Here is a 23,653-nt window from a genome sequence, read left to right as displayed (position 1 = left end):
GAAGGAGCTCATCCCTAGGGATGAGAGTCATGGACTCAATTCTCAGTGACAGAATGGAGAAAGGGGAAGAGTGTTGTACTAGTTATCTATTGCTGTACAGGTTATCCCAGTCTCAGTGGCCTAAAACAAATATTTATGATGTCACACTGTTTCTGTGGGTCAGGAATCTAGGAGCGGCTTATCTGGGTATTTCTGGCTCAGCCTCTCATGAGGTTGCCATCCTGATATTAGCTGGAGTCATAGGCATCTGAAGATTTGACTGGTGCTGGAGGAGCCTATCTGAAATGGCTCACTCCTGTGGTTGGCCAGTTAGTGCTAGTTTTTGGCAGGAAACCTCAGTTCTTTGCTGCGTGCCCTCATGACATAGTAGCTGACTTCCTCATGGTGAATGATCCAAAAGAGCAAAGAGGAAGCCTTGATGTCTTTTATCACCTGTTTACACACTGTTCCTGCCACCATATTTTATAAACTAGATGCAAGTCATTAAGTCTTGCCCACACTTAGGAGGGAGGGAATTAGGCTTCACTTTTTGAAGGGATGGATGTCAAGGAATTTGTGAACAAGCTTTAAAACCACCAGAGAGCTAAGTGTAGATGTCAGGAAGTACCAAAGTCAGCGCTCCAAACCCTAGTCCTGGAGGAATTGGACAGGCTCTTTACCTCCCAGTGGGATAGCAAGACATCAAAAGGACAGGGTTGGGGAGCCCTGCTGAGATCAAGGGACACAGGAAGAAGAGAGTAAAAAAACAGCTTGACACAAGTCTCTTGGCTTTCCCTCTTAGCAGTTTCTTACTCCAATGACACCCCTCCCACATCTGACATAACTAGACTGCTTGGAAGAGGATGCTTGGAGTTCACCACAGACGTTGGCTTGTGTAAATGCATGCTGAGAAAAAGCTCTTTTGCTGAGTTGGAAGTTTAGGGAATTTATAAACTGAGCTGGGACCCAACAGTCACTGTGGCTACTTATGCATTAAGTGGTTACTACTGGTCAAGAACAATTTGGGTGTTTAATTGGGTCTTATAGGGAGTCTGAAAAATATACTTTTTAATATTCTCTTTATCTAGAAAGAGAAACCTGTTAGAAGTGGGCCCTTTAGGCCAGGCATGGTGGCTCACGCCTGTAATCCCAGCACTGTGGGAGGCCAAGGCAGGTGGATCATTTGATCCCAGGGTTCGAGACCAGCCTGGGCAACATGGCAAAACCCCATCTCTACTAGAAATACAAAAAATTAGCAGGACATGTTGGCACATGCCTGTAGTCCCAGCTACTCAGGAGGCTGAGACATGAGAATAGCTTGAGCCCGGGAGATGGAGGTTAAGTGAGACCTTTAATAATCTAGAAGAGATTTAAAAAAAATGACAAAGGGCTAGAAAAAATGATCCAGAGAGAATACAGTTGGAATTCAAGTGAGGGTGAAGTTCGTAGTGGGAAGATTTGAGAGCAGGGAGGTCAAAACTAGGAGCTAAACCCTGAAGGGCATGTGGAGACTAGAGAGACAGAGGAGGGGAGGGTATTATAGACAGTGACGATGATGGGGTGGAGGGAAGGAACCACATGAATAAATGTGTCTCTGGATGGCAGTTTGTGGGATGGTTGGAAGCCAGCTGCTTGGACAGAGAGTTATTCTGGGGAGCTGAGGAGATCTGGTGACGTCTTTCTGAAAAGCTTGGACCAGATCCTTGTCAGGCTACTAAATAAAATGAAAGGACACCTTCTTAGGAGGGTCTTCTTTGGAATCCCTCCCTAGTGACAGACATAGTCTTCACTCTTAATTGGAGAGAATGAACAAAAGGAAAAATAATCATCCACAGGATTTGGCCAGCCAGCCAAGTGCTCTTTCCCTCTGCCGAGAGAGCATTCATTTGGCCCTAATGAGGAGTGGACATTTTTCTGCCGATAATACCTTGTATTATTGGCAGTTTATCATTTCTCATTGTGAGTGCTCAAATTATCATCTTAAAGCTTCACCTTTAAAAAATAATAATCCTAAAATAGTCTATTGAGGCCTTTTGGACTTCAAAAGTATTTTCAAAGGTCATGCAGGGGAAACAGTTTACTCAAATTTGTGCCATTTCTTGTAGGCTTAGCTTAAGGGAACTTGAGTTGCATATTGAAAGCATGTTTCTCATAAAAACATTTTACTCATATTGTACCTGTGTGTATGAATCTGTTCCACTATTATTATGTGATAATTCTAGCTTTAAGAGTGACTGCTTTGATTTAAGAAGTTCTCAGTGGGAAGATAAAGTGGTTAAGGGTTAAAGAGAGGTTTGGATTTCCAAATCTAATTTTCCTGAATGAATTTCAATATTAAAAAAGTTTTCACATATCTATGTATATTTTGTTCCTGCAACATAAAAGTAAATTGGTTGTTCTAAACTGACAGCAATGCTAAATATCCTGCAATCCTGCAAAGCTAAAATTCTACATAGCAGACAAAACTAGCAAGTGCTCATTGCACACTTCACAAATTCTGGTGGCATGAGAATGTCAGCTAAGTGGCCAGTCACTCTAGGTTCATGTTATCTTACTTCTTTAAATATAATGCCTATTTCTGATTTTTTTAAACCAATATTAGTTCTTACCTTACAAGTTATGTGCCATGCTTCAACAGTAATGCCATACCCAACTTTATTACTGCAAACTTGCTTTGTAGAAGAAACGCCCACCTTCTTACATTACCTGTAGACCAGTCTTTTATAGCCTTGGCACTAATGACATTTTGGGTGGGCTAATTTTTGTTGTCGAGGGCTGTCTTGCACATTACAGGATGTTTGCCAGCATCCCTGGGCTCTGCCCACTAGATGCCTGTAACACCCTTACCTGGCTGCTGCAACCAAACTGTCTTCAGACATTGTCAAATGTCCCCTGCAGTAGAACCACTGCTCTAAACTTAAAGTGTTGGTGCTAGCAGATAAATGTGCAAAATGAGATTATAACAATGATGTGGATGAATGGAGCTAGAAAAGATCCTTATGTCTCATGGTTAGATTTATTGCTTTGCCAGGTTTTATCAAGAGCCTCAATAATGGAAAAAGCATCGGGAATGAAATTAGGATACCTGAATTCTGCTGACAAATTGGCCAATGGTCTTAGTCATATTTAGTGACTGTGTTTCCTGTGTCTGTCAAATGAGAAAATATCCCTGAACCCTTTTCCAGCTTTAAAATTAAACCCACTTTTTTCCTGAAATCTCAGTTCTCCCTTTTCATTCACCTTGATGGTACGGTGTAAGACAATAGCAACCCTATAGTGCCTATAGTAAGAGTCAGATTAACTCTTACTTAACAAGCAAGTTTAAAAATTTCCAAACTTAGGCTTATGGAGAATGACAGTATTGCTTCTACACATTTGCTTTCTTTTGGGGAACAGTAATTGTTATATTACCTTAAGTGTGAAAGTGAGTCCATTGAAAATTCACTGGTGGGAAATGGAATACAGGCGATCAGCAATTTAGCCATAGTATTAGACACCCTTTTGCATTTTGAATGAGTATCTCTGAATAGGAATATTTGGACTATAAATTCCACATTTGTGAATAATGGGATGTGGTTAAAGTTATAATCATTTTTTACTTAAACAGCTCTGGGCCAGGCACAGTCACTCATGCCTGTAATCCCAACACTTTGGGAGGTGAGAGCAGGGGATTGCTTGAGCCCAGGAGTTTGAGACCAGTCTTGGCAACATGGTGAGAACCCCATCTCTACAAAAAAAAAATCAGAAAAATTAGCCAGGTGTATTGGCACGCACCTGCGGTCCCAGCTACGCTGGAGGCTCAGGTGGAAGGATCACTTGAGCCCAGGAGGCGGAGGTTGCAGTGAACTGAGATCATGCCACTGCACTCCAGCCTGGGTGACGGAGTGAGCCTTTGTCTAAAAACAAAAACAGCTCTGTAAGTGGAATCAATGCTGTATAATATAAGTTCTGTGAATTTAAAACTTTGAGTGATTCTTAGGGTTGTTTGATATTATTCCACCTTGGAGAGCAAAAATCTTCATTTAAAAATGTATTGAATTTTCACTAAAGCATTTTAGAAAGATTGAAATGATGTCTGTTAAATTAGATGATAAAGGATAAATTGGTGTTTTACTATATCTCTGCCTTTCATATATAAAAGAATGATTGGAATCTCTGACTAATGGATTTTCTCAGCACACTTTTTAAAGTTGATTATGCCATGAGTCATTTATTTCTAAATATGATATTAAAGTACTGACTCTCTTTCCTACTTCTAGGTTTGTTTCATCAGAGAAGATAGATGTCTGTACATATCTGCTAAAGCTGTACACCAAATTCACAAAGATTCTTTTACATTTCTTTTTATTCCAAGTTTCTTTCAATTTCACCCCTCTAGAAATGACACTCAAAGAGGCATGGGTTATGTCATCAAAACAAAGTCTTTGAAAGAGGCCTAAGGATCATATATCATTCATGCATCTGAAAGCCTTGAAGACTCGATAGATGCTCAGAAGTATTCAAGTCAGTTTGCCTCTCGCAGACATTCAAGTTTATTTAGGTCACAGCCTTATATGTAGTGAAAAGCCCTTATATCTGTTTTTGCATGCAAAAACCTCTCTCAAAGGCCTTGTTTTCCAGCTAATCACTCTCACTGTCATCTTCTGACCATAAGAACTCTTGCCTCTCCTGGGGCCAGCAGCCATCTTATATCCTAACCTCCGACTTCTCCATCTTCCTACTTTCCAATGGATTCTGTTTAAGATTTCATCCTTTTTAGGTCAGCAGCCCGCTCTCTGGGTCTGTCATGATCTTTGCTCTCTGCACAACTTTCCAGGTAGAAAACTCCAGGGCAGAGTTTCTCTGCAATTTGGTATATTAGATCTCAGAAGGCTTTAGGGTAACACAGGAAATGTTGGTGACCAGATTTGCACATAAGCATTATTTTGTTTGGCCCACATTGTATTTTCAAAAATCTAGAAATTTTTCATAATACAGATTCTTGGCTTTCCTTGAAATGCGCGGAGACTTGGTAACACTGAGCCATATTCCCAGGCAGCTGGAGCTGTGTGCAAGCTGCCCCTTTAGAAGGGACACATGCTCTCCAGCTTGCTGCAAGCACCACGGTGCCCTAGATACAGCATTCTGGCCCAGGAAGTGTTTGGGTCTGTGCCCTGCTTAAGGGAATGAGACGTACTGATTCCTTCCAGGAAGTCTTAGCGGTGAGGGTTCGTTTCCTCACCTGCCTCTTTCTCTATAACCATATGGCTTCTCTTCTGGAATTAAACAATCTATTACTGGGAGTAAAATGGAGAATAAGACATGTATTTGAATATACAAAGTGTGCAATGTGTCTGACGAGGAGAAAGCAACCTGCAAAAAGTCATAGAAAGTCAATAGAGCCAGAAATACTTGAACAAATAGAAAAGAGGATGGCTGTAAATGTCAACTGAAGCTAATCAACTGTTGTCAACTCCATGTCTGAAGATTTTGTAGTTTAAATGAAGCTGTTAATATTAACTACTTACAGTTTCCAGGACTTGAAACTTGTGATTTGTTGGAATGTTTAATTTTAGTGCTTCCTAATGCTAGCCGGCATTTGCTGAGAGACTGCTGCTGTGCCAGGCATTTTGCAGAATCTCTGTCTAATCCTCAAAAATGCCTGGAAGGAAGGTGGTTATGGTAGCTCCGATTCAGAGGAGAGAAATGAGGCCCATAGCTTATTTTGCTAGTAAAGAAGCAAGTGGGATTTTAACCTAGTCTAGTTCAATTTTTAAGCTGATGCTAGTCTCAATAAATCTCACTGCCTGTCTTAGTTTCCAATATCGTCTTACTCGTATTATATTTTCTTGCAATTAGGCAGATCTGAGACTCAGTTTTCTTATCTAGAAGAAGGGAGGTGTAACGCCTGCTCTTCCTGCCACATAGGATTGTTGAGTGTTAAGGAAGATGATGCATGTGGAAGGGCTGGGTAAATGATAAAACACGAAATAAGAGATGGTGCAGTTTCATTTTCCCACACCCAGTCAGTGTTAAGCCATGTTCATCCAACAGCCCCATTGTTTCTGTGGCGAGGAAACTTAATAGCAACAATTCAAACTGCTGTAAATCGGAGCAGGGGATATTGGAATATGATTCTTTAGAAGGCAGAGGTTATAGTGATGTTGTAAATTTAATCTTTACGCTTGGAAGGAGGAGCACCAAGGCATGCTGAGCCTTTCAACACTGAGTTGTAGGAGATGCGTCAGGGATTCAGTACGTCATAATCAGGGTTATCACCATATGACCTTGGACAACTTGGATAATTTTCTACAGTTCATTTTCTTCATCTGAAAGATGAAACAGTTTATATAAATCATTTTCAAAGTCTGAGTTCTGCTTTTCCCATAATTATCAGTTTAGGTGACACAGAGCTTTGTGCCTGTTTTCTTTCTTGATTTTTTTTAAATGGATATATATTAAGATCTTTAGGCTTAAAAGGTATACTTTCAAAGGTTTCGATTGTTGATTCTTTTCAACATCCCCTGTAATATGGTTTGCCTGTGTCCCCACCCAAATCTCATCTTGAATTGTAGTTCCTATAATCCCCATGTGTCATGAGAGGGACCCGGTAGGGTAATTGAATCGTGGGGGTGGTTACCCCCATGCTGTTTGCATGATAGTGAGTTCTCAAGAGATCTAATGGTAATGGTTCTATAAGGGACTTTCCCCCCTTTGCTTTGCACTCCTCCTTCCCACCGCCAGGTGAAGAAGGATGTGTTTGCTTCTCCTTCTGACTCAATTGTAAGCTTCCTGAGGCCTCCCCAGCCATGTGGAACTGTGAGTCAATTAAACCTGTTTTTTAAATAAATTACCCAGTCTCGCTTATTTCTTCATAGCAGCAGGAGAACAGATTATCTTCACCTGCTCACCTCCCCAGAAGACAAGCACACATGCATACTTTCTCTTTCAGCCTCTTGGGTTTATGATGTTCTCTGTTAGTGCATGCTGTATTCCTGTTTAATTCTGTGCTTCTAACTCTTGAATGTCTCTTAAGAAGTGAAAGAGAAGCCTACTGAGGAAATTCTAGGCAGAAGGTGGCCCCCACAGCAACAATGGATGTGCCCCCTCCTTGGGTTATTTCCAGGCAGGGGCTTTGTCCCTTGGGATGTGAAGGGCCTGGTGGCAAGCATTGGTGTCAGATGATAGCTTTGTTTCTTCTCCTTCAGGTAATCTACTTCCTAACTTGACATTTTTGAATGCAAAGCCTTGAAGGCTTTGCATATGTGACTGTTCCATAAGACAATAAGCAGTATAAATTTGGAAGAGGAATTAGGCCATTATTTGACTGACTGATGTGAATGAATCACTATTCAGAGCTTGGATTACTAGCTGCAGATGTGAAAGGATCATTTTCTGTCATGTGCTGAGACAGTTAACTTCCTCCAAAATGTGGCCAGTGCTATTATTAAAGATAATGCACCATGCTGTTTAAAATGCAAGTCACTGCAGGGTTCATTTTGAAAACAGACATTTGAGCATCTTGCTTTACCTGTGGAGCCGGAAAAGGCACAAAAATGAACAAATTACTGATTCCAGAGCTAGATGTGAAAATGTAACATCCACCTATTTTGAGATCTGACCTTGCTTTTTATACACTGTTTCCTCCTTGTTTTTTGGAGGAATGTTAATGAGGAACTAGAATTGAAGATCGCATGCTTCCTAGTGGCTTGTTTCCTAATACAGCCACTTCCTTAAGCTACCCCTCCCCTGTTTCTTCCAGGGATAGCATTTGCTGCTGTTAGTGAAGCTGGATCAATGTATATGGTTTTAGAATTCATATATATCCATTATGGTAATTGTCAGCCTGTTGCTACCAACTTAGCTTCTGACTTTACAGATTTTTTAGCTCATTTGTGTTTGTACATAGTATGAAGCAAATAATGAGAAATTAATATGTGACAATTAGAATAAAGGAAGAAATAAAATCTTTAAAATGGGTTTTAGGTTGTATTCTCTTGAAATTCTATGAATTAAAACATTTTGTCCCCCATGTTCATCTTCCTTATCTGGCAGAGAGTGAGAGGTATTTAAAGCTCCTGTATTTTACCAAAGCAGTTAAATTATAAAGGTGTTATAGCTGAGGAATAAAACTGACATTGAATAATAGTCATGTTTACCCATATCTCCTTATTTGCTTAAAGCCTTAAGAAGATTTTGATGACCAGCATTTCACTTTTCCTGTCAATTGAGTATTAGACACAGTGTAAAATTTGACTAAAAATGTTTGAGGACAGTTTTGAAAGCTTAGGCAGACCTGCTGGGACACTATAGGAATGGCAGTTTACTCACAATTTCTGCCCTGTGGAGGTGTGGACAGTGGGGGAGACAGATTGCATACTTGCAAGTGGTTTCTGAAAAGCAAACTTTTAGGAAACCTGTAGAGTTATTTATGAAAAAAACAATGAACAACAACAAAAAAAGCATTTCCTCTTTGCAATTACACTTGCCAGGGCTAAAAAATGAGCCTAAATTAGCCTATTAAACTGGCTAGAAACCCTAGGAAAAGGCTTAGCCAGTCTCAATTGGTGCCTGTAATCAATAATATCATAATATAATTATTTGTACCCCAATCTCTGGGCCACATCCTGCAGGCAGCACAAAGATGAATACTACTGAGTTCTGACTCTGGATTCTTGTCAATTTAATAGGGTAGAAAGATACCTGATTATGTAATTATAATACAAGGCTCTCTGTGGCAGCTACTGAAAGAGATGTAAAATCAAATAGAAGTGAAAGCAATGGAGAGATTATCTGGGGAGTGGTAGGGGATGTGGTGGGGTGATGGGGTGGTGGTGGGGTGGTGGTGGTGGTGGTAATGGTCCATTTGGGGATCCATTGCAAATGTGGACCAGAACTTATTTTTGAAAGATGGGTCAAAGGGGAGCCATAAAATGTCTGAAGCCTCATGACAAATAGATAAGAGTATATACATTAAGTAATTATCATATAAAAATATATGCAAGGTGTCGACCTGGGTGCATGACTGCCCTCATGAAACCCTCACAAAGAAAACTAACTGTGCCTTCAAATGAGTACAATAAAATGTGTACAATATAATAAATGTTTAATATAAAGTTCAGAGTTATGAGGAGCTAGTATAAAAAGCAAGCAAGGGTGGTCTAATTTGGAGAGGTGAAGGTTGAGTAGGACCTTCAGTGACAGCAATGTGATAACATGAATTTGAGCTTCAGCATGAAGGGCTTAAATAAAATTTAAAAACTTGACATTCGGTGGACTTGAACCCAGACCCAAAACAGCTGAATCTGTTCCTGAGGCATCATCATGAAGACTTAAAAGAGAACTTTCAATTTGGACTTATAAAGAGCATGTGAGGCTGTTTTATAAGCAAATGTTATGTCTTTGGAGTGATTTATAATCTTACCTATTATGTGAATAAATAAAATAAATTTTTTAAAAAACTAGGATTAGTTGGGTAACAACTACAAAAACCAGTTATCTGTGTTCTCATTGATCACAACCACCATTCTTCTTCCCTTTGCTTCTAACCAAACCAGGAGGACAAAGGAGGTTATATATGTTTCACTCAAGATGCCTTGGAACCACTAAAAGGAGTTCGAGTTCATGTTACGTATTTAACTGGCCAAAACAGTAGTAATCTTTCCTTCCTTCCTTTATTTGTTTGTTAAAATATTTGAGTGCTGTCTTTGTGCCAGCCCTTTGCTGGGTGCTAGGGATGTTGTGGTAAATAAGTTACATCCCTCCTTTCTCCACCACATGCACACACTGAAATCTGGTCTTCACTGAAGGTGAAGACAGTAGGGAATTACAAGATTCCAGAAGATCCTTCCACACCTTTGAGTCTGATTCATAAACTACTATAATGATCACATATACACATTAGACCTATGTATTACCCAATTTAAGAAAAGACAATTCTTAGGTAAATTAATATCCTAGCATAGCTAGGAGGTGAAATAGATTATTGTGACAAAATGCCAAGTGCCTGGTACCCTGTGAAGCCATAGGGATCTTTCTTGCTCTTGTGATCACCCAAAAAGCCACAAGGTCCCATCCATTGTTATAAACACTGCTTCACTCTCTAAAGTAAAATTTTCAGTGCAGTGCTAGATACAGTGTCAGATCCTGTTTGGCATCAGTTCATTTTTAAAACGTTGACAAAGATTCCCTCTTTTAATTTTTAATTTTTAAAATTGACACATAGTTATACATATTTATGGGATACATAATGATGTTGCGATACATATAATATAGTGATCAGATCAGGGCAATTACCATATCATCTCAAACATTTATCATTTTGTTGTATTGGGAACATTCAATATCCTTCACCTAGCTTGAAAATGAGCCTGGGATATTTCTGCATCCAACCAAGATGAAGTAACAGTAATACATTGGATGTACCATCTCATCTGACAAAATAAAAAAAAGAGACAACAAATACATGAAACAATGGTTTGTGGGACACTGGGCATCAGGCAACAAAAGACAGTGATCTCTGAAAGATGGGAAGGAAATGGGGTGAGCCCTGTGATTGTCCCCACTTTGAGAAATTGCCCCCTCTTTAACTTATGCTCATTTGAGAGGTCCCCACCAAGGCAGAACCAAGCAAACCCTCTGAGTTGAAGAGGAGTTGAGAGTCTGAGGAGACCAAGAAGGCTAGATTTCACAGAACAGTGTCCTGGAGAAGACATAGTTGCACAGAGGGAGAGTTCTGGAGATCTGCAGAGAGTCTACCTCAAGTATTCACCAAGGTTCTGATCAGCACATTCACATGAGGAAACCAGCTGGAGAAGAAGCCATCCAAATGCATTAGAGGGAACAGTACCCAGTGCTTACACAGAGCCAAGAATAGTGCCTCTTCCATCAACCAAATGGGAAAACCTCATTCACAGTGCATTTGGAAGGGTCTTGCCTTAAATAGTAGGGGATAATTAGCTGTACACTTAACACAGTCTCATCCTACATAACACATCTTAAAAGGAAAACCTGAAAGGATCAAACTCTTTCAAAGTAACTATGTCCCTTTGTTTGAGAACACAGCTCAAGAATATTTATGGGTATACAAAAATATCCAGTACCCAATAAGCTCAAAATCAGTGTCAGGAATCTAATTAAAAATTGCCAGACATGCAAAGAAGCATGAAAATTGGACTCAGTTGTTGACTTTTCACTTGACAGTTCATTCACAGGCCCAGAGACCTGGAATAACATGGGTGCTTTAGATGGAAAAGTCTTGAACTTTCTACTGATAACTGGAAGATTGGATTCATACAACTTGAAATCCCAGGGATCCAAGGAATCAGCCCCAAATGTAACACATTTGTCCAATGATGTTGGGTCCTAAGAAGTCATCTTTTCTCACTGCTAATTGAAACCTTAGCACTTTTGGCACCACAGTGTTCAAAATCTGTTGTGACTCTTGGGCTTTATGCCATGACAATCTGTTTCTGCTCATTGCCTCAGAGATAATCCTCTCTGGGTTCTGGGTGTGTCTGAAGTATAGTTTGCCCCTTTCTGCCTTCCTCAACTTTAGACTTAGTAGTTTGTTGGACGTACTGTCTAATATCTATGTCAGTTTCCAACTTAAAAAGTCTCTAGTCTGTGTCGCTTGGAGCAGTGTTTTACATGAAGAGCAAATTAGCTTTGAGGAGGGTTACCAACATCGTGGTTTGCCAGGAAGCAAGAGGGTGGGAAAACTTTCAGCACTAAAACCAGAATAGTGCCGGGCAAGCTGGGACAGCTGATCACCCTACATTTGGCCTATTATTCTACTGTTACTGGGATCAGTACATTCTTTGTCACATGGGGAAATTTTTCAAGAGCATTCTAACACAGTGGCTTTTGCTGACTCTCCTTCTGTGTTTGACTCTGGAAAATGGCTGGTTTAGAGGAAACTATATTAGTTACCAGATGTCTAATCCCTGAAGCTTATGCTAAGCCTATACTGTGGGTGAGGGCCAGGGTCATAGGAACTCTCTCTTGACCATTAGAAGAAAATTTTGGTCTATCCTCCCTCTTCTTTCCCAAAACAAACATACTTCTAAATTTTTTATTTGTATGTTTTTTTAATATTGCTTTTGTGTTATTCTGCCTTCCAGAAGAGAGTGACAAACATTTACCTATTTCTGATGGCTACAGAATGATTTAAGAGGCACATTCTCTCAATGTCTGTTAGATAAAAGTAAAGCTTTGATGTGATACTCATGATTTCATGGCTATTACTTAGGATGAATCTACCTAAAAAATAAGTGTGCTATAACATTTTTGAGGCCCTACAGTATGCCAGGCTTTTACAGGTTGTTATAAAGACTCATTTGATCTTCATAACCCTGAGAGGTTAAATACTAAATTATCCTCATTTTTAGGTGGAGAAACTGAGCTATCAGTAACTTGCCAAGGTCACTCCTGCCCATCCCCACGCCTGTGACTACCCCAAAAAAGTAGAAGTAGTGTGTGCATGAGGCAAAAGGGTAAAGCTTATGGAGAGTGATCAAAGTGTCAGATGCGTTACTTTTCAGCATTAAATGTTAAGATTTTCTAGACTGTAGATCATTCCTGAGTTGCAGCAGACCAGAGTAACTTTTAAGAAAAACTCTAGCTATGTGCAGGTGGGGTGACCATCCATTGTGGTGAGAGTTGCCTGAGTTATCTAGTTTTTCCAGAAGTAATTTCTACACTGTTTATACTTGTCAGAGTTCAACAGTAAATGTGCTGCTCAGCTTTAAAGAAAAAGCTGATCTCTTTTCAACAATACAGAAATCAATCTTGTTTCCATATGTGAGCAACAAATAGAAAATGACGGTTTTTGTCATTTTTTTCATGTTTTGTTTTGTTTTGCTTTGTTTTGTTTTTTGGTCTGCTGCCCAGCTTTTTATCAGAAGACTTTTTTGGAGCAGATCTATGGAAGTTAATTTGAATGACGTGCAGCTTGGCCATCTCTGTAGTACTCTGTGAATTTTGTCTTTATTCTTCATCCCTACCTACCTCTCTTCCCAACAGGGCTTTCAGTGCACTTGACTTTGGAACTACCCCCTTATCTTCTGTAGAGAGATAGACAATAGAACTTCCTTATCTTCTGTAGCAAGACAGACAATAGAAAGGAGTAGGCTCCCTTCCCCTTGCATATATTGTGGGGGTGATGAGGAGGATGTTGTTCCCTTTATCAATGAGTTTTTCCCATAGGAAACCCATGGGAAGAAGCATTTCCTCTGAACCAGCTCTAGTTTCCCTACAGAACTAGCAGTGTTGGCCTTTGGATGATGGAAAGTTGCGACAGTGGCCACAGTTCTGCTGTGGCAGCCAGGAAACCGAGAACTACATTTGAGTCTTAATTTTTAATAAGTATCTGAACTGTAGTTAGTATATGTGCATTGAAACTCCTCCCATTCTTGATATTTTCTTTTATTCCTTTTTCTATAATTTTGAATTTTACATATGTTTTCACATTTTATTGTATGCATTGGTAAAAACTTTCATTTCCTCATAGGAGTAAAGTAAAATGTAGATTCTTCTCTCAACCTTTTATTAAACATTTCAAACATGTAGAAGTGTTGAAAGAATAATTTAATGTGTACCTGAATATCTTTCACCTAGATTCATGTTATTAATATTTCACTAGTTTGCTTTATCTCCCTAAATACATTTTTTCTTTGAATCCTTTTAAATTATCTAACCCTTAAATATTTCAGTATGAATCACCTAAGAACAAGCACATTTCTCCTACAGAAGCACAAACCATTATTGCCCCCAAGAAACTTCTCATTGATTCATGACATATGGTCCATATTTGCATTTCCACCCCCCCCATCCCAGAAATGTCTTTTTATGGCCTTTTTATTATAAGGTTGACCTTTTGAAGAAACCAAACTAGTTTTCTACAGACTATCATAATGTTTTAGTTTCTTCTAGTTGTTTCCTTGTGACGTTTAGCCCAATTCTCTATCTCCTTTGTTTCCTGTACACTGGGATTTATGCTTAAAGGCTTGGTTAGATTGGGAAGAGTACTTTCTAGGTGATGCTGTGCATTTCAAGTTGCATCACATCAGGAAGTGTATCCCAGTCATGCAGTGTCGGGTCATCCCACTCACAGGACCCATGTTTGATCACTTGGTTTCACCATATCTTTCCCTTGTAAAGGTATGTTTGTCTCCATGAAATTAGCAAGAAATCTGTGAGGTGGCACCACGTAACCACTCTTTTGACAATAATCTTTCATCTAAGAGATTTAGCATCTGTGGATGATCTTTGCCCAAACCAATTATGTCATTGCAGATTGCAGAATGATTATTTTCCAATTATCAATTCCTCTACATTACGGCATTTTTCTGTAAAAAAATAACATTTCTTTATTATTTCTTAGTCTGGGCTGCTGTAACAAAGTATCACAGACTGAGTGGTTTATAAACAACAAATTTACTTTTCACAGTTCCAGAGGCTGGAAGTCTGAGATCAGGGTGCCAGTGTGGTCAGGTTCCAGTGAGGGCCCTCTTCCTGGTTACAGACTGCCACCTTCTTGTAGCCTCACATGTAGGAAAGAAAGCCAGAGAGCTCCCAGGGGTTTCTCTTATAAAGGCGCCAATCCCATTCACCAGGGCTCCACCTTCATGACCCAATTACCTCCCAAAAGCCCCATCTCTTTTTTTTTTTTTTTTTTTTGAGACAGAGTCTCGCTCTGTCGCCCAGGCTGGAGTGCAGTGGCACAATCTCGCCTCACTGCAACCTCTGCCTCCCAGATTCAAGCAATTCTCCTGCCTCAACCTCCTGAGTAGCTGGGATTACAGGCACCTGCCACCACGCCCAGCTAATTTTTGTATTTTTAGTAGAGACGGGGTTTCACCATGTTGGTCAGGCTGGTCTCGAACCCCTGACCTCGTGATCCACCCACCGCAGCCTCCCAAAGTGCTGGGATTACAGGCGTGAGCTACCACACCCAGCCATCCAAAAGCCCCATCTCTTAACAGCATCCTATTAGGGGTTAGGATTTCAACATATGAATTTTGGCAGAGACACAAACATTCAGTCCATAGTACTTTATTAACTGGGAAAAAACTAGTTTTTTTTCTCAACAAGATAGGTCAATGTTTAATTTCTGTCCTTTAATTATCAATCTTCAGAATAAGTAACTAGTATAATAGTCACCTCCAGTTGTAACAATTTAGTTTTTTGTTTGTTTGTTTGAGATAGAGTTTCACACTTGTTGCCCAGGCTGGAGGGCAATGGCAGGATCTTGCCTCACTGCAACCTTCACCTGCCGGGTTCAAGTGATTCTCCTGCCTCAGCCTCTCAAGTAGCTGGGGTTACAGGTGCCCGCCTCCATGCCTGGCTAATTTTTGTATTTTTAATAGAGACAGGATTTCACCATGTTGGCCAGGCTTGTCTTGAACTCCTGACCTCAGGCGATCCACCCACCTTGGCCTCCCAAAGTGTTGGGATTACAGGCGTGAGCCACTGCGCCCAGCCCTAGCAATTTAGTTTTATTTTTCCTTTTAACTAGCACTGTAGATTTAGGGATTTCTTTTTTCTCTGTGTTAACATTTGTTTGTTTTTGATGTTAATTGACTCAGAATTAACCCGTGATAGCCCCTTCAAACATACTCCTGTGTCCTTCTGAAATGTCGTATTATCTTTGAGTGCTTTTATGCTTTCTGGCCCTACAAGCTGCCTCTGCCTCACCTTATGCTTTTACTGTCTCATATCTGGAACCACCCGTTTTGCCAAGAAATGCTGGTTTCTTTCAGTGGGGAGTAGTATTTGGAAACCAAAGTCTCGATGTTGAGAATGCTCACAGTCCTAGGATGTCCTTGTTTCCAGGCCCTTTGAGTAGACAGCATTAAAAAAATACATGTATTTCAACAGTTTACTTCATATTGATATCTCCAATTCAAATTTAACATTACAAGGTTTTTCTTCAATTTAATTTATATTTATTGCCTTACATTAACGATTATGGCTGTTAATAAATAACATTTATTCTATATCCCATTCTTACCTGGCAGGGGAGGTAACATGACCACGAAGGTGGTTTTCCCAGGGCGAGGTTTATCCATTGCATTCTGGGTGTGCTGACCCCTGTGATTTCCCCAAAAGTGCGAAACTCGACTGCATAATTTGTGGTAGTGGGGGACGGCATTCATGCTTTCCCCTAAAAAAGAAAAAATATATATATATATATTTTACATATATATGTTACTAGAATATATATTTTATATAATACATATTTTAAAATACATCTTTATATATCCATATATAAATAGTTTCAAAATGTCAATACCAATATTTCTACTAACAGTAAAACTGCCAAGGACATTTTGGGATTTTTTTTTTTTTTTACATTTTTCCTCTTTAGATTTTTGTCCTATAGTTGTTTAAAAGTCACTTGCATTTTTTGATTACTAATTTGTATTGTTAGATTACCAATTTGCTATGAAGTTAAGTTTTTAATTATTGGGTGTGCTTTTAAAAATTTTTATTTAATTTTCAGGAGTCAAAATTGTTTTTAAAAAATAATTTGAAAGTTTAAAACTAAATTATCAGTAAATCTTTAACTACAAAAACATATATATTAAGTTTTGAAATGTCCATGGAATTTGGAGCTAACTTAAAAAAATTGTTGCCCAGGCACAGTGGCTCACACCTGTAGTCCCAGCACTTTGGGAGGCTAAGGCAGGTGGATTGCTTGAGCCCAGGAGTTTGAGACCAGCCTGAACAACATGGTGAAACCCTGTATCTACAAAAAGTATAGAAAAAAAATTAGCCAGGCATGGTGGCGCACGTCAGTAGTTCCAGCTGCTTGGAGGCTGAGGGAGGAGGATTGCTTGAGCCTGAGAGGTTTAGGCTGCAGTGAGCCATGATCACACACCACTGCACACCAGCCTGGGTGGCAGACTGAGACCCTGTCTCAAAAAAATAAAAATAAATAATTGTTATTTAATTACTCTGTAAATTGCTATTTATAATTTCTAGAAACTTGTGACAGCATTTTAGAGCAGTTGTTTAACAGTGTCACCTTTGGATTAGAGCTAAAATTTGTGTAGAGGCATGGATGCTGTTTCAAGTTTTTAACTTATTCATAAAAAGGAAGCAGACAAGTGAAATACTTCCCTGGAAACGAATGCATTCCGTCTCAGACTTAGTGCATTTTATCATCTTAAAACTTCTTTCTCTGGGAGGGGAGAGTATTTTAGTACTTTGAATTTTATATAGTCCTTACCAGTGGCCACTGATAACCTCTTTGCCATATCTAGTGGGCACTTGAACTTTTCTTAGCACCTGGCGCCTTTCCCTCTTAAAACCTCACACTTGGCTTGTATGATACCAGTGGGCCCTTGGTTTTCCTTCTAGATCTGAGAGCTGCTCAGCTTCCTTTCTCTGCTGCATAGGGTAGTGGGTGAATAGGCTTTGGAATCAGGTGGGATATCAGTCTGATTTTACCACCCAATAGCTATCTGACCCCAGGTCAATCAGCTTTCTGGATTCAGTTTTTATAGAATGGGACAGATAATACCTTCCCTATCTATCTTCTTGTTGGGAGGCTCAACTGAGACAATATGCAATTAAATCACAAGTATTTACAAGTGTTATTTCAGTCCTTTTTCTTTCTAGTAAATGTGTGTTGTAATTGATAATTTAGATAATGTATCACTATCTTTGATATAAAAAGAGTTGTCCCAGATGGTTATTCACCTTTCAGGTTGGATGTGCTGAGCAATCCGGATGCCCTGTACCCCTTTGTATGGCAGCCACTTCCGCCTTGGGAAAGAAGCTTCCTGTGTGTCCCCTGCCCTCTCCCACCCTCTGTTGCCATTTCTTTTCTATTCCCAACCATTTCCTAACAGGAATTCCACGTGAGGTAGTCTCTCATTCACCACTATTTCCACTCCCTTCCCCTGCAGCTAATGACCTGCCAGTATTTTTGTTCCCAACTTTTTTGGAAGTCCCCATTATCCTAGTCCCCAGTCCCCCTTGTCCCACTCGCCGTGACTGCCCCCCCAACCCCACCAGGTTTATGTTCCTATTACCATAATTCAGTGCCTCACTAGGATCCCCTTTCCATCTCTAGGAGTCTCTTGAGCTTCTGACTCTGGTAGTACCAGCCACCACCAGTGGATTATAAACTAAGGGTATATCACGTACAATTCTCTAGCTCAGTGGAATGAGGCTGAGGATGCAGGGGAGTTCCAGTGCTTGGTGGAATCGAAACGACCATGATTCATCCAGGCCAGTGCAATTCAGTCAAACCCAAAGTGTCACCACCACTTGGGAGCTTTGCTCAGGTCCTACCTTAGATCTACTGAGTTTGAATCTCTGAGAGTGGGGCCCTAAAATCAATGTTTTAAGAAGTCCTCCAGATGACTCATAGGCACATGAAAATCTGAGAACCATTCTACACAACAGAGCTTGGAATTCTAAATATAGCTTGCCATGGAAAGTGTCCTAGATTGCATTTATAGTCGTTTAGTATTGTTTTATTAAGTTGTGGTTTAATAAAATTTTCAGGTAAGCCTGAATCTCACGGTGATTTGGTGTTGGTTTTGGTTAATTCATATATCAAATTTATCAGTCATCTTATTAATGAACTTTTGCACCTTAGTTATTTTTGGAATAAATTAATGAGTTAGGAACTATTTTGAAAATGTAGGATGTAAGAATTTTATGTATTTACTGATTAATTTCTACTTCATGTCAATACAGAAAGGATATTTTGCAACCAGCATACAAAAATATATGCAATTTAGAAATGTAATGAAATGAAAATTAACCTCATGGTCCTTTTTATGAAGAAAAATTCTTCCTCCTGATTTCCTCTCTTATGCTTCTGGTTCCGCTATTAAAATTTATTCTCAGCCATTGAGAACTCATTTCTTACCATAGGCAGGATTCTGGAACAATGAGATCTATTTTAATCTCTAGATTAAAATGCAATAAGGAAGGTAAACAGTTACCTCATTTTGAGTCTGTGGAATTTCCAACAATTTCTGAGTCCTTCCGTATCCCAGGCCATGGGAGTGATGATTTGTTTTTTTTCAGTTGCTAGATTTCTGAACAGCTCACTGTCTACTCTTGGTAAGCTTCAGTAATAGTTATCTATGTAAGTTTAACAGCTTTTTTTTTGTATCCTTAAAATAAACTTTGATTTACTCAATTGATAATAAATCAAAGATATTCAGAAGATTAAATATGCCTGATCAGCAGCTGTCAGATGTTTACCTCACTGGCTTGCTCTGGTCATAACTGGCAAAAATTTGCTACTTCTTGTTGTCTTTTATCTCTTAGCACAGGATGTTAGGTAGAGATCCTTGAGCTTGTGATATAAATTTTCACCCTGAATTACAATTTCTCCCCTGAAGTCAACAAACCTTTCATTTAGTAGGTACTTGACTGCCTGCAGTATATCAGGCACTATGCTAATCTCTGAGAATACAGAATTAAATAAGATTCTACCCCTACCTTCAACGCGCTTGCAGTTTAATAATGATAGTGTAGTGAAGGTCTATTGAGAATTGGGTCTTGCTACACTCTAGCTTGCAATTGACAGCCATTCAAGGGGAATTTATTAGAGAATATTGGGGTTACCCAGATATTCCAAAGACAAATAGGTCTTGGGAACACCTAGAACTAGGGACTCTGTTGAGATTCTCTTTCCAGTATGTACTCTTCTCACAAATATGTACTCTTCTCCTCTTTGTCTCTCCCTCTCTTCCCCTTCTTGCCTTCTGCTGCCTTTTTCTTTCTTTCATTTTTCACAGAAGGGCCCTAATTGGCTCAGCTCAGAGATCAGGTGGCCATCCCTAGACCAGTCATCTCTGGCCATGGAAAACCCTATGAATGGGACGGAGGACGGTGGGAAGGAAAGATGATGTCTAGGAGAAAGGGAGTCTGGGCAGATAAAAACATGTCTCTGACAGGTGTATGCACTGTACATTTATGCATTCTTTAGTCCACACAGTAGCCCATTAACCTCCCCAAGACACATAACTAGCCAGTGGCAGAGCTAGGATACCAATCCAAGTTTCTGGTGATTTCCATACTGTGAGCACTGTGCTACTTACTGGTTACACTGCAGTCTTTAAGAACAATAAAGTGCATGCAAAACAGCCTTAACAAACTGAATACTGAAGGACAAGGGATGTTTGTCAGACAAGAGGAGGTTAGGTCATTGCAGGGGATGGAAAAGGCATGTGAGAAGGAATCGTGGTATGTAGCAACTGGGTGCTTTTTGTAAACCACAAGCTGTTTATTATGGCTAAGGATGAGGGGGTGTGAAGAGACCAGATGCGGGAAGCTGAGGATATGCAGAGGGCCCGTCAGGAAGACAATGATGTGGTAAGCTAAAAAGTTGAAAAAAAAAAAATTTTTTTTTTGAAGCGGAATCTCGCTCTGTCGCCCAGGCTGGAGTGCGGTGGCGCAATCTCGGCTCACTGCAACCTCCGCCTCCTGGGTTCAAGAGATTCTCCTGTGTCAGCCTCCTTTGTAGCTGGGACTACAGGTGCCTGCCACCATGCCCAGCTAATTTTTGTATTTTTTTTTTAGTACAGACGGTTTCGCCATGTTGACTAGGTTGGTCTCGAACTCCTGACCTCAGATGATCCGCCTGCCTTGGAATCCCAAAGTGCTGGGATTACAGGCGTGAGCCACTGCGCCTGGCTCAAAAGTTTAAATTTTATCCTGAAATCTGCAGAGCCCATTTGGAGACATTTGAGCATGGGAGAGAGATGGCCACATTCACGGTTGAGAAAGGTCAGTCCGGCCATGCTGTTCAGGATTTACCAAGAAGAGACGACAGGTTAGGAGGTTTAAATACTGGTGCCTGCTGGATGTGACAAGGGCCTGAACAAGGCATGGAATTGGGGATGTAAGTCATAGTTATGACTTAGCCCCACAGGCTGAGAAGCTAGATGTGGGGAGAGTAGTAAGCTGGGAGGACAAGGATGCTCCTTGGAATTCTTGGTCCACTAACACAAAGAACACCAGAAGGAGGATCGTATCTGAGACAGGAAGGAGACAGCAGAAGGAAGGAGAAATGAATATAGGGTTGGGCAGCTTGCATGCTGTGCAACATGCAAATGCAGATATTCTAAAGGTATTTGGAAACACAGGCCAGGCACCCCCAGAGATCTGTACTGTAGATATGATTTTGGCAGTGCTTAGTGTTTGGATCTTAAATGAAGCCTTGGGAATAAAGACGATCTCCCAGGGAAAGTTGTCTGGGGAGGAAGAACAGCAAGCCACATTTGCAACCCCAAGGAACAGCAGCACTCGAGGTTCCCTTGTACACCCGTATTAAAGGTATAGTTGGGGATAGGAAGTCAAGTCAATGAAATTTCCATTTTTACAGAGACTTGCCATACCTCAAATATGGTCTACCAGGTGTCAGAGAATTGACTCAGCAAGAAGTACCACTCCGCTTTTCTAAAACTATGTTCCATGTAAATTTTAGCTCTGAAAGAAGTATAGATTTTGTATTAACTACAGATGGAGGCAAGAAGAGGATGGAGGTACAGGCTCAACAGTTGGAAAAGAAGCCTTAGGAACTTCCCATTCCATTCAGAGACCCTCAGAGTATCCCTTGGGAGGACATAAGCCAGCTTTTGGACATTTCCAGTGAAGGGAATTCTACTTTTTGAGGTAACTCATTGCATGGCTGGGTAGCTTCAAACCGATAGTGTCAGAATTGCCTTTCTGCTACTTCCAGGTCCTGCTTAGATCTTTGGAATTTCCCTCCTTTGCAGTAGTCTTTTGATGTTGTAAAAGAGCCATCCTGGCCCTCCAGGGCCTTCTTGATCGGCTCTAACTGTTAATAGGGTGAGAACTTATTTATAAGGCAGAAGCCAGAGGTGGAATTTGGATGAAGAGGTACCCTAGGCTCTGACATCTATCAGCCACTTCTTTGCTGGAGAATGTTTAGGGGTCACTTTAACATATCCTACTCCCAAGCTCATTTCCTAGTAGAAGTGCTTATATTAACTTTTTTCTGTGGAATGCAGGAATCATATGAGAAACTCCAAATATTGTAAGCTTTAAGAAATATATAGGCAGGCTTAGAACACCTTCATTATTCTAGTCTCTCTCCCACAGGATGTTATGGCAAAATGAGTTCATTTGTTTATTCATTCAGTTAACATTTATTGAGTGCCTCCTCCATGCTATGTGATTTGAGATAGGGAGAACACAACTGAAATAAACACACAACATTTTGGAACACATCTACCCTTGACTAATTGAAATATATTGGTAGTCCACCTTGTCCTTTTTATTTAAGGATGGTATTAAGCATCTAATTTAAAATAGCTTACATTCAGCACATTTGTCTCCTTCAAAGTGTGAAATTAAATAATCCAAACTTAAAGCTGTTGGAACTTTAAGTTATCTTGAGCCTTGAGAGGAATGTGGCTATGTAGCCTGAATCATGTAGCATGCGGTTGCGATTTCTGCTTTTTCCTGTAAATGATTAGCAATGAAGAAGCAGCATCAGAGATAAGACACCCCCTTGCCCCTCAGAACATTATTTCTTCTCAGGAATGCTAAAGCAATCTTCCTTGGAATGTAGCAATCCATACTAAGCAAATCACTGTAATGTTACATACTGGCTTTGTACAGAAAGTGCTGAACCCCGCTAAAACTGTTTCTGCCTATATAAGTGAAACCTTAGCTTCCCCACTTTGGAACACCAACCCCGTCCATTTGGAGTATGTGCTTAAGCTTTGCACTGCACTGGAATAAACTCGATGCTTAATCATAATTTCAGAATCTCATTATTTAAGGTTGAAAAAGGCCATAGCAAAGTCTTATTTTACTTTCTAGCTTTCTTAGCATAGAGAAATCAGTTTGCCTAAAATGAAACTCAGATTGGTTATTCTGAGACCTCAAGGGCTAAATTAGCATGTTCTTTCCTTTGTAAATTAGGGAGACTTGGATTGTTAACTGAGCTTTGCCCTGGGTCTGGGGACAAAGGTAAAAATATTTGATCAGATAACAACTAGTTTTCAAAGGGCTACTTGATGTATTGTTCAGTCTTTAATCTGGAAACAAACTTTCTCCACAGGTTAATTAACACTAGGGTAAAGATTTTTCAAAGCAGATTGTTTTCAGTTAAAATAAAGTACTTTTTTTAAAAAGCACTTTTTAAAAAAGACTGAAGTAGTAAGGGGAAAATTAATTATCACTTTTAATGTACATTTGCAGTAATGCTGTGCTTGCCTTGGAAAAAATATATTGAAGTACTGAAACCATGTGACATGTCACAATTCCTTCTTGTGTTACCTGTGTTTTATTTATAGTCTGTTGTGCAGCTAATTGCGAGATTATCATACTGTGTGAGCACAGTACATAATGTAAAACCTCAGTTGCTATAAGAAGATATCAGAATGGCTCGCCTAGGACATTTACCTAAATAAATCATCATGCATGTGACATTGATGGGGCCAATAAAATGAGGATAAAAACAACATCTTTCTCATGTTTACAGTTAAAAGCATTAAGTTGTTAAGTATAAAACACTTGTGGTTTGTTTGTTTGTTTTTGTTTTTTTTTTTGGAGACAGATTCTCCCTCTGTTGCCCAGGCTGGAGTGCAGTGGCGCCATCTCGGCTCACTGCATCCTCCGCCTCCCAGGTTCAAGTAATTCTCGTGCCTCAGCCTCCCAAGTATCTGGGATTACAGGCATGCACCACCAC

General features: G+C 39.9%; 1 protein-coding gene and 1 non-coding gene across 2 annotated transcripts in view; both read left to right on the top strand.

Annotated features, from left to right (window-relative positions):
• Positions 1-23,653, top strand: part of PPM1H (protein phosphatase, Mg2+/Mn2+ dependent 1H) — a 290,291-nt gene that overhangs the window by 68,751 nt on the left and 197,887 nt on the right. The gene's annotated exons all lie outside the window — the stretch shown is intronic.
• LOC129011111 (U1 spliceosomal RNA) lies at positions 15,963-16,126 on the top strand. Its single transcript, XR_008493232.1, has one exon. It is a non-coding gene; the product is annotated as a U1 spliceosomal RNA (small nuclear RNA).

Source organism: Pongo pygmaeus, chromosome 10 (assembly GCF_028885625.2).
Source record: "Pongo pygmaeus isolate AG05252 chromosome 10, NHGRI_mPonPyg2-v2.0_pri, whole genome shotgun sequence".
Lineage (NCBI taxonomy): Eukaryota > Metazoa > Chordata > Mammalia > Primates > Hominidae > Pongo > Pongo pygmaeus.
Note: the sequence above shows the minus strand (reverse complement) of the source record. Positions and strands in the feature narration are given on the sequence as shown.